This window comes from Argopecten irradians, chromosome 5 (genome assembly GCF_041381155.1).
Source record: "Argopecten irradians isolate NY chromosome 5, Ai_NY, whole genome shotgun sequence".
Classification (NCBI taxonomy): Eukaryota; Metazoa; Mollusca; class Bivalvia; order Pectinida; family Pectinidae; genus Argopecten; species Argopecten irradians.
The window spans coordinates 20,649,537-20,658,162 of record NC_091138.1 but is presented as its reverse complement, the minus strand read 5'-3'; the positions used below and the strand labels follow the sequence as shown (position 1 = coordinate 20,658,162).

Sequence of the window (8,626 nt, the reverse complement as noted above, 5' to 3'; positions counted from 1 at the left end):
AACACAATATCGTTTGAGATATTCGGGATTAATCATACCTAACCAATATATGAAATTTAGAAATCAGCTTGAAATCGAGTTGCCACAGGGAAAGGTGAATTTGTGTACTGGTATTTAAATACAATTGTAAATACAAAAGAATGAAAACATTGCCTCAAAGATTTTGTCACAAATAGATCAGAAGTATGGAGAGACATATATAAACAGCATGCTGTCCAATCCAAATTACAATCTTTTGATTAAAATATTTTAAACCACAGCCCAGATGTAGGGTGCTAGGGAATTAGACATCGTTTTCATTTTACCATTGTAGTCCAAAGATTGATGAGCCACTGGCCCTGGTAGAATCTGAGACACCTTAACCACTTCAACACCACAGCCAGGAAATGGAAAGATATACTCTTTGTAATTATGTATTCTTTAACAGTTTTTAACAGCAGTATGAAGGACATCTTTTAAAACTTTACTAAATATTTGAATGGTTTTAAACAGTCAAATCTTAAGACAGATTTCAACCAAGGAGAATTCTTCTTAATGGCCACCTGGCCCAAGTTTCATCCGTTCTTTGTTTAGGTATTTCTTTACTTAATATCATCCATAGCAGTATATATTTAAAGTTCAAAGTAAACATAGATTGCTGCTAAGGAAAATATAACTTAGAACACAATTTACATTGTACTAAGAAATATTACAGTGGACAGGGTGTCAAATTTTTGTTGAATACCTTAAAAATCTTGAATCCAAGACTCGTCTAGCTTTAGGTAAGTCTCATAAATCACTGTATAGGAAAGAAATTCTGAATTTAAGGAATAGGAACCATCCATATTAAGGGTCTTCTCTGAAATCTGAAATCAAAATTTCGTCATGACTAACTTTTTTCCATACATTGATTTTTATAAATAGGAATTTTTACATCGAGTTTTACCTGAACATTTCTTTTGATTACTTAATAGAATAAACTTTGGTACCATTGTAAACATTATAAACATTGTGCAATGTTTAAAAGTTCTAAACGAACTTAATTAAAACACCTGTACCAGCTGACTGATACACCAAAGGGAGTTATACACGAGATTATATCCGTTTTTAATTCTCTCTCAATGGAGGTAATAACATAAGTGTAACTTAATATACACACACAGGACACCAAAGGACACTGAACATATAGCATTGTCAACTTAAAACATTCCATTAGAAATTCAATCTTTGTACAATTTTAAATATTTTGTGATAATTTATGTAATTATCATTTTTAATTTTCAAATCTTAAGTGAAATGTGATAAAATGGAAATTTCAGACACATCATTACATATAACTGTTGTATATATGTGTCTAAATGTATGAAATAATGAGCATGATTATTTTTGTGATAAGTTAACCAGCCATTGTACAGTAGTCTGGAGTGATCATGAGTGGTTCACAGGAGGTGATCCGGTCATTAATAATGAACTAATATCTCGGTCAGCTCAGGTAATTACACAAAATAGAAACCAAGAAAACACTTCCATAAAAGTTCATTATAATTTTAATTTGACAAGTCGCCAAAAATATTAAAATGGGACAAAGGAATCCTAGCGGGCCCATCAATATTATGATCCTTGCCGATAAGTACTGTGGTGAACAATGCTGTCCCCTACATACTGTTAAGACTTACATACACCACCACATCCACATTCTGTATATATAGTGCCTGTCACACCTCCCATACATCTCCTACTCTCCATATGGAGAAAATCAAACAAAACACAAATCAATTTTACAGATTTAAGTCTTCATACATTCCATAATTTTAGTTTCAGTCATGGGAAAGAAAATCCTGCCTACCATGATAGCTGTGTACATTCCATATACTCCAAACACCTGTTACCCCACACACTACTACAGACACACAGCACACCCTAACACCAATCTAACCATTCTCTCCCCATACACCATCAGTATTTATATCAATGAAATTATCATTTCCTGGTCCTAAAGAGAATAACAAAGTTACTGTTGCTCTTCAAAAAGTTGACAAATGTGTTCACAACATCTACATATGACACTTCATTTAGCCCCTCTATCTATGAAGCTGGTTACAGATATTTTTTCTGTATGGTGCATCACTATGGCAATAGTCCACACTGTTCACAGGAAGTGTTTGGTGACCAGGGGCAGATAACCATGTGTCCAACACAAACATCCCACGTGTGTCTACAAAGCTGGCACATCTTCAACACTGGGTACATCTGTGACAGCTCAGCTGTGTTGTCTGTCTAGACCCGGTCCTCGCCAAATCTTGTCTGAGATTACAGTCATAACAACAGGAACAACCTGTAAAACAAAACCAGAAATATTGACTTGGACAATTTATGTATATTGCTAAGCAGATGGACAGATTCCCTGTGTGTGAGATATATGTACACTGTGAATACACCTCTGTTTGGGAGTTTGTAGTATGCTTGTCAAAATCTGGACACTTATTTTGTTAAAGAAAACTGAAGAAAAATGCAATATTTTTAAAACTATACTGTCAGTTAAGAACAATTTAACCTAATTTTTGTCTGGAAACTAGAGCAACATGAATATTTTATTATCTTTTCAATATGAAGAATAAATGTATTTTTAGCTTTTCATAGAATAAATTTATTATTTATACCAATGAATAATACCTTTAGGATCTATAATTACAGGTATATTCAAAGAGATCTGGAAGGGAACCGCATTATTTGTGGAGTAGTACATACATTGTGTGAGCCAGCTGGATAGTTGTCGGATAAAAGCTTTAATTATTTAAGTGTACAGGGGAGATTGTACATCAAACTTTAAATATAGTAGTGTACAGGGGAGATTGTACATCAAACTTTAAATATAGTAGTGTACAGGGGAGGTACATTTTAAATTAGTACATCAAACTTTAAATATAGTAGTGTACAGGGGAGATTGTACATCAAACTTTAAATATAGTAGTGTACAGGGGAGATTGTACATCAAACTTTAAATATAGTAGTGTACAGGGGAGATTGTACATCAAACTTTAAATATAGTAGTGTACAGGGGAGATTGTACATCAAACTTTAAATATAGTAGTGTACAGGGGAGATTGTACATCAAACTTTAAATATAGTAGTGTACAGGGGAGATTGTACATCAAACTTTAAATATGTAGTGTAAACATAAACTTTAAATATAGTAGTGTACAGGGGAGATTGTACATCAAACTTTAAATATAGTAGTGTACAGGGGAATTGTACATCAAACTTTAAATATAGTAGTGTACAGGGGAGATTGTACATCAAACTTTAAATATAGTAGTGTACAGGGGTGACTTGTACATTAAACTTTAAATATAGTAGTGTACAGGGGAGATTGTACATCAAACTTTAAATATAGTAGTGTACAGGGGACATTGTACATTAAACTTTAAATATAGTAGTGTACAGGGGAGATTGTACATTAAACTTTAAATATAGTAGTGTACAGGGGAGATTGTACATCAAACTTTAAATATAGTAGTGTACAGGGGAGATTGTACATCAAACTTTAAATATAGTAGTGTACAGGGGAGATTGTACATTAAACTTTAAATATAGTAGTGTACAGGGGAGATTGTACATCAAACTTTAAATATAGTAGTGTACAGGGGAGATTGTACATCAAACTTTAAATATAGTAGTGTACAGGGGAGATTGTACATTAAACTTTAAATATAGTAGTGTACAGGGGAGATTGTACATTAAACTTTAAATATAGTAGTGTACAGGGGAGATTGTACATCAAACTTTAAATATAGTAGTGTACAGGGGAGATTGTACATCAAACTTTAAATATAGTAGTGTACAGGGGAGATTGTACATCAAACTTTAAATATAGTAGTGTACAGGGGACATTGTACATCAAACTTTAAATATAGTAGTGTACAGGGGAGATTGTACATCAAACTTTAAATATAGTAGTGTACAGGGGACATTGTACATCAAACTTTAAATATAGTAGTGTACAGGGGAGATTGTACATCAAACTTTAAATATAGTAGTGTACAGGGGAGATTGTACATCAAACTTTAAATATAGTAGTGTACAGGGGAGATTGTACATCAAACTTTAAATATAGTAGTGTACAGGGGAGATTGTACATCAAACTTTAAATATAGTAGTGTACAGGGGAGATTGTACATCAAACTTTAAATATAGTAGTGTACAGGGGAGATTGTACATCAAACTTTAAATATAGTAGTGTACAGGGGAGATTGTACATTAAACTTTAAATATAGTAGTGTACAGGGGAGATTGTACATCAAACTTTAAATATAGTAGTGTACAGGGGACATTGTACATCAAACTTTAAATATAGTAGTGTACAGGGGAGATTGTACATCAAACTTTAAATATAGTAGTGTACAGGGGAGATTGTACATCAAACTTTAAATATAGTAGTGTACAGGGGAGATTGTACATCAAACTTTAAATATAGTAGTGTACAGGGGAGATTGTACATCAAACTTTAAATATAGTAGTGTACAGGGGAGATTGTACATCAAACTTTAAATATAGTGTGTACAGGGGAGATTGTACATAAACTTTAAATATAGTAGTGTACAGGGGACATTGTACATTAAACTTTAAATATAGTAGTGTACAGGGGAGATTGTACATTAAACTTTAAATATAGTAGTGTACAGGGGAGATTGTACATCAAACTTTAAATATAGTAGTGTACAGGGGAGATTGTACATCAAACTTTAAATATAGTAGTGTACAGGGGAGATTGTACATCAAACTTTAAATATAGTAGTGTACAGGGGAGATTGTACATCAAACTTTAAATATAGTAGTGTACAGGGGAGATTGTACATCAAACTTTAAATATAGTAGTGTACAGGGGAGATTGTACATCAAACTTTAAATATAGTAGTGTACAGGGGACATTGTACATTAAACTTTAAATATAGTAGTGTACAGGGGAGATTGTACATTAAACTTTAAATATAGTAGTGTACAGGGGAGATTGTACATCAAACTTTAAATATAGTAGTGTACAGGGGAGATTGTACATCAAACTTTAAATATAGTAGTGTACAGGGGAGATTGTACATCAAACTTTAAATATAGTAGTGTACAGGGGACATTGTACATCAAACTTTAAATATAGTAGTGTACAGGGGAGATTGTACATCAAACTTTAAATATAGTAGTGTACAGGGGAGATTGTACATCAAACTTTAAATATAGTAGTGTACAGGGGAGATTGTACATTAAACTTTAAATATAGTAGTGTACAGGGGAGATTGTACATCAAACTTTAAATATAGTAGTGTACAGGGGAGATTGTACATCAAACTTTAAATATAGTAGTGTACAGGGGAGATTGTACATCAAACTTTAAATATAGTAGTGTACAGGGGAGATTGTACATCAAACTTTAAATATAGTAGTGTACAGGGGAGATTGTACATTAAACTTTAAATATAGTAGTGTACAGGGGAGATTGTACATCAAACTTTAAATATAGTAGTGTACAGGGGAGATTGTACATCAAACTTTAAATATAGTAGTGTACAGGGGAGATTGTACATCAAACTTTAAATATAGTAGTGTACAGGGGAGATTGTACATCAAACTTTAAATATAGTAGTGTACAGGGGAGATTGTACATTAAACTTTAAATATAGTAGTGTACAGGGGAGATTGTACATTAAACTTTAAATATAGTAGTGTACAGGGGAGATTGTACATCAAACTTTAAATATAGTAGTGTACAGGGGAGATTGTACATCAAACTTTAAATATAGTAGTGTACAGGGGAGATTGTACATCAAACTTTAAATATAGTAGTGTACAGGGGAGATTGTACATCAAACTTTAAATATAGTAGTGTACAGGGGAGATTGTACATCAAACTTTAAATATAGTAGTGTACAGGGGAGATTGTACATCAAACTTTAAATATAGTAGTGTACAGGGGAGATTGTACATCAAACTTTAAATATAGTAGTGTACAGGGGAGATTGTACATCAAACTTTAAATATAGTAGTGTACAGGGGAGATTGTACATCAAACTTTAAATATAGTAGTGTACAGGGGAGATTGTACATCAAACTTTAAATATAGTAGTGTACAGGGGGATTGTACATTAAACTTTAGGGGTACAGGGATTGTACATCAAACTTTAAATATAGTAGTGTACAGGGGAGATTGTACATTCAAACTTTAAATATAGTAGTGTACAGGGGACATTGTACATTAAACTTTAAATATAGTAGTGTTAGTGTACAGGGGAGATTGTACATTAAACTTTAAATATAGTAGTGTACAGGGGACATTGTACATCAAACTTTAAATATAGTAGTGTACAGGGGAGATTGTACATCAAACTTTAAATATAGTAGTGTACAGGGGAGATTGTACATCAAACTTTAAATATAGTAGTGTACAGGGGAGATTGTACATCAAACTTTAAATATAGTAGTGTACAGGGGAGATTGTACATCAAACTTTAAATATAGTAGTGTACAGGGGAGATTGTACATCAAACTTTAAAATATAGTAGTGTACAGGGGAGATTGTACATTAAACTTTAAATTATAGTAGTGTACAGGGGAATTGTAATCAAACTATAGTAGTGTACAGGGGAGATTGTACATCAAACTTTAAATATAGTAGTGTACAGGGGAGATTGTACATCAAACTTTAAATATATAGTAGTGTACAGGGGAGATTGTACATCAAACTTTAAATATAGTAGTGTACAGGGGAGATTGTACATCAAACTTTAAATATAGTAGTGTACAGGGGAGATTGTACATCAAACTTTAAATATAGTAGTGTACAGGGGAGATTGTACATCAAACTTTAAATATAGTAGTGTACAGGGGAGATTGTACATCAAACTTTAAATATAGTAGTGTACAGGGGAGATTGTACATCAAACTTTAAATATAGTAGTGTACAGGGGAGATTGTACATCAAACTTTAAATATAGTAGTGTACAGGGGAGATTGTACATTAAACTTTAAATATAGTAGTGTACAGGGGAGATTGTACATCAAACTTTAAATATAGTAGTGTAGTTGTACAAGGAGGGTTGTACATCAAACTTTAAATATAGTAGTGTACAGGGGAGATTGTACATCAAACTTTAAATATAGTAGTGTACAGGGGACATTGTACATTAAACTTTAAATATAGTAGTGTACAGGGGACATTGTACATCAAACTTTAAATATAGTAGTGTACAGGGGAGATTGTACATCAAACTTTAAATATAGTAGTGTACAGGGGACATTGTACATTAAACTTTAAATATAGTAGTGTACAGGGGAGATTGTACATCAAACTTTAAATATAGTAGTGTACAGGGGAGATTGTACATCAAACTTTAAATATAGTAGTGTACAGGGGAGATTGTACATCAAACTTTAAATATAGTAGTGTACAGGGGAGATTGTACATCAAACTTTAAATATAGTAGTGTACAGGGGAGATTGTACATCAAACTTTAAATATAGTAGTGTACCTTTTATCAGGGGAGATTGTACATCAAACTTTAAATATAGTAGTGTACAGGGGAGATTGTACATCAAACTTTAAATATAGTAGTTACAGGGGAGATTGTACATCAAACTTTAAATATAGTAGTGTACAGGGGAGATTGTACATCAAACTTTAAATATAGTAGTGTACAGGGGACATTGTACATCAAACTTTAAATATAGTAGTGTACAGGGGATGCCATCAAACTTTAAATATAGTAGTGTACAAGTGGGGAGATTGTACATCAAACTTTAAATATAGTAGTGTAATCTGCATATGTCACTAGTTCAATGACTTGATGATCATGACAGCAAACGATAACAGATTATAAGACGTCATAATAAGACGATGACCTTTGTTGGATTTTTGTAACACATTTTCCTCGGATTGTAGGTTGTTATAGATGATAAAAAGTATCTAAAATTTGTGTTTATTTCATACGACATTTTATGAAACTCATGATGAAATCTTGATTTTTGCTTGCCAAGCCTTGTAAAAATAAATAATATTAGTACACAGGTATCAAGGTTAAACAAGGTAACTATGCTGTCTACTGATGATGTGTGATGTACCTCTACATCTGTAAAACAGGTATCAAGGTTAAACAAGGTGACTATGCTGTCTACTGATGATGTGTGATGTACCTCTACATCTGTAAAACAGGTATATCAAGGTTAAACAAGGTGACTATGCTGTCTACTGATGATGTGTGATGTACCTCTACATCTGTAAAACAGGTATCAAGGTTAAACAAGGTAACTATGCTGTCTACTGATGATGTGTGATGTACCTCTACATCTGTAAAACAGGTATCAAGGTTAAACAAGGTGAACTATGCTGTCTACTGATGATGTGTGATGTACCTCTACATCTGTAAAACAGGTATCAAGGTTAAACAAGGTTAACTATGCTGTCTACTGATGATGTGTGATGTACCTCTACATCTGTAAAACAGGTATCAAGGTTAAACAAGGTAACTATGCTGTCTACTGATGATGTGTGATGTACCTCTACATCTGTAAAACAGGTATCAAGGTTAAACAAGGTAACTATGCTGTCTACTGATGATGTGTGATGTACCTCTACATCTATAAAACAGGTATCAAGGTTAAA

General features: G+C 32.8%; 1 protein-coding gene across 1 annotated transcript in view; it reads right to left on the bottom strand.

Annotated features, from left to right (window-relative positions):
• Window positions 1–1,508: 1,508 nt before the first annotated feature.
• The window catches only part of LOC138323175 (WW domain-binding protein 11-like), a 30,006-nt gene continuing 22,888 nt past the window's right edge, over window positions 1,509–8,626 (bottom strand). The window contains exon 15 of the mRNA XM_069267583.1: window positions 1,509–2,314. The gene's annotated coding sequence lies outside the window, so the exon portion shown is untranslated. The remainder of the gene's footprint in view (window positions 2,315–8,626) is intronic.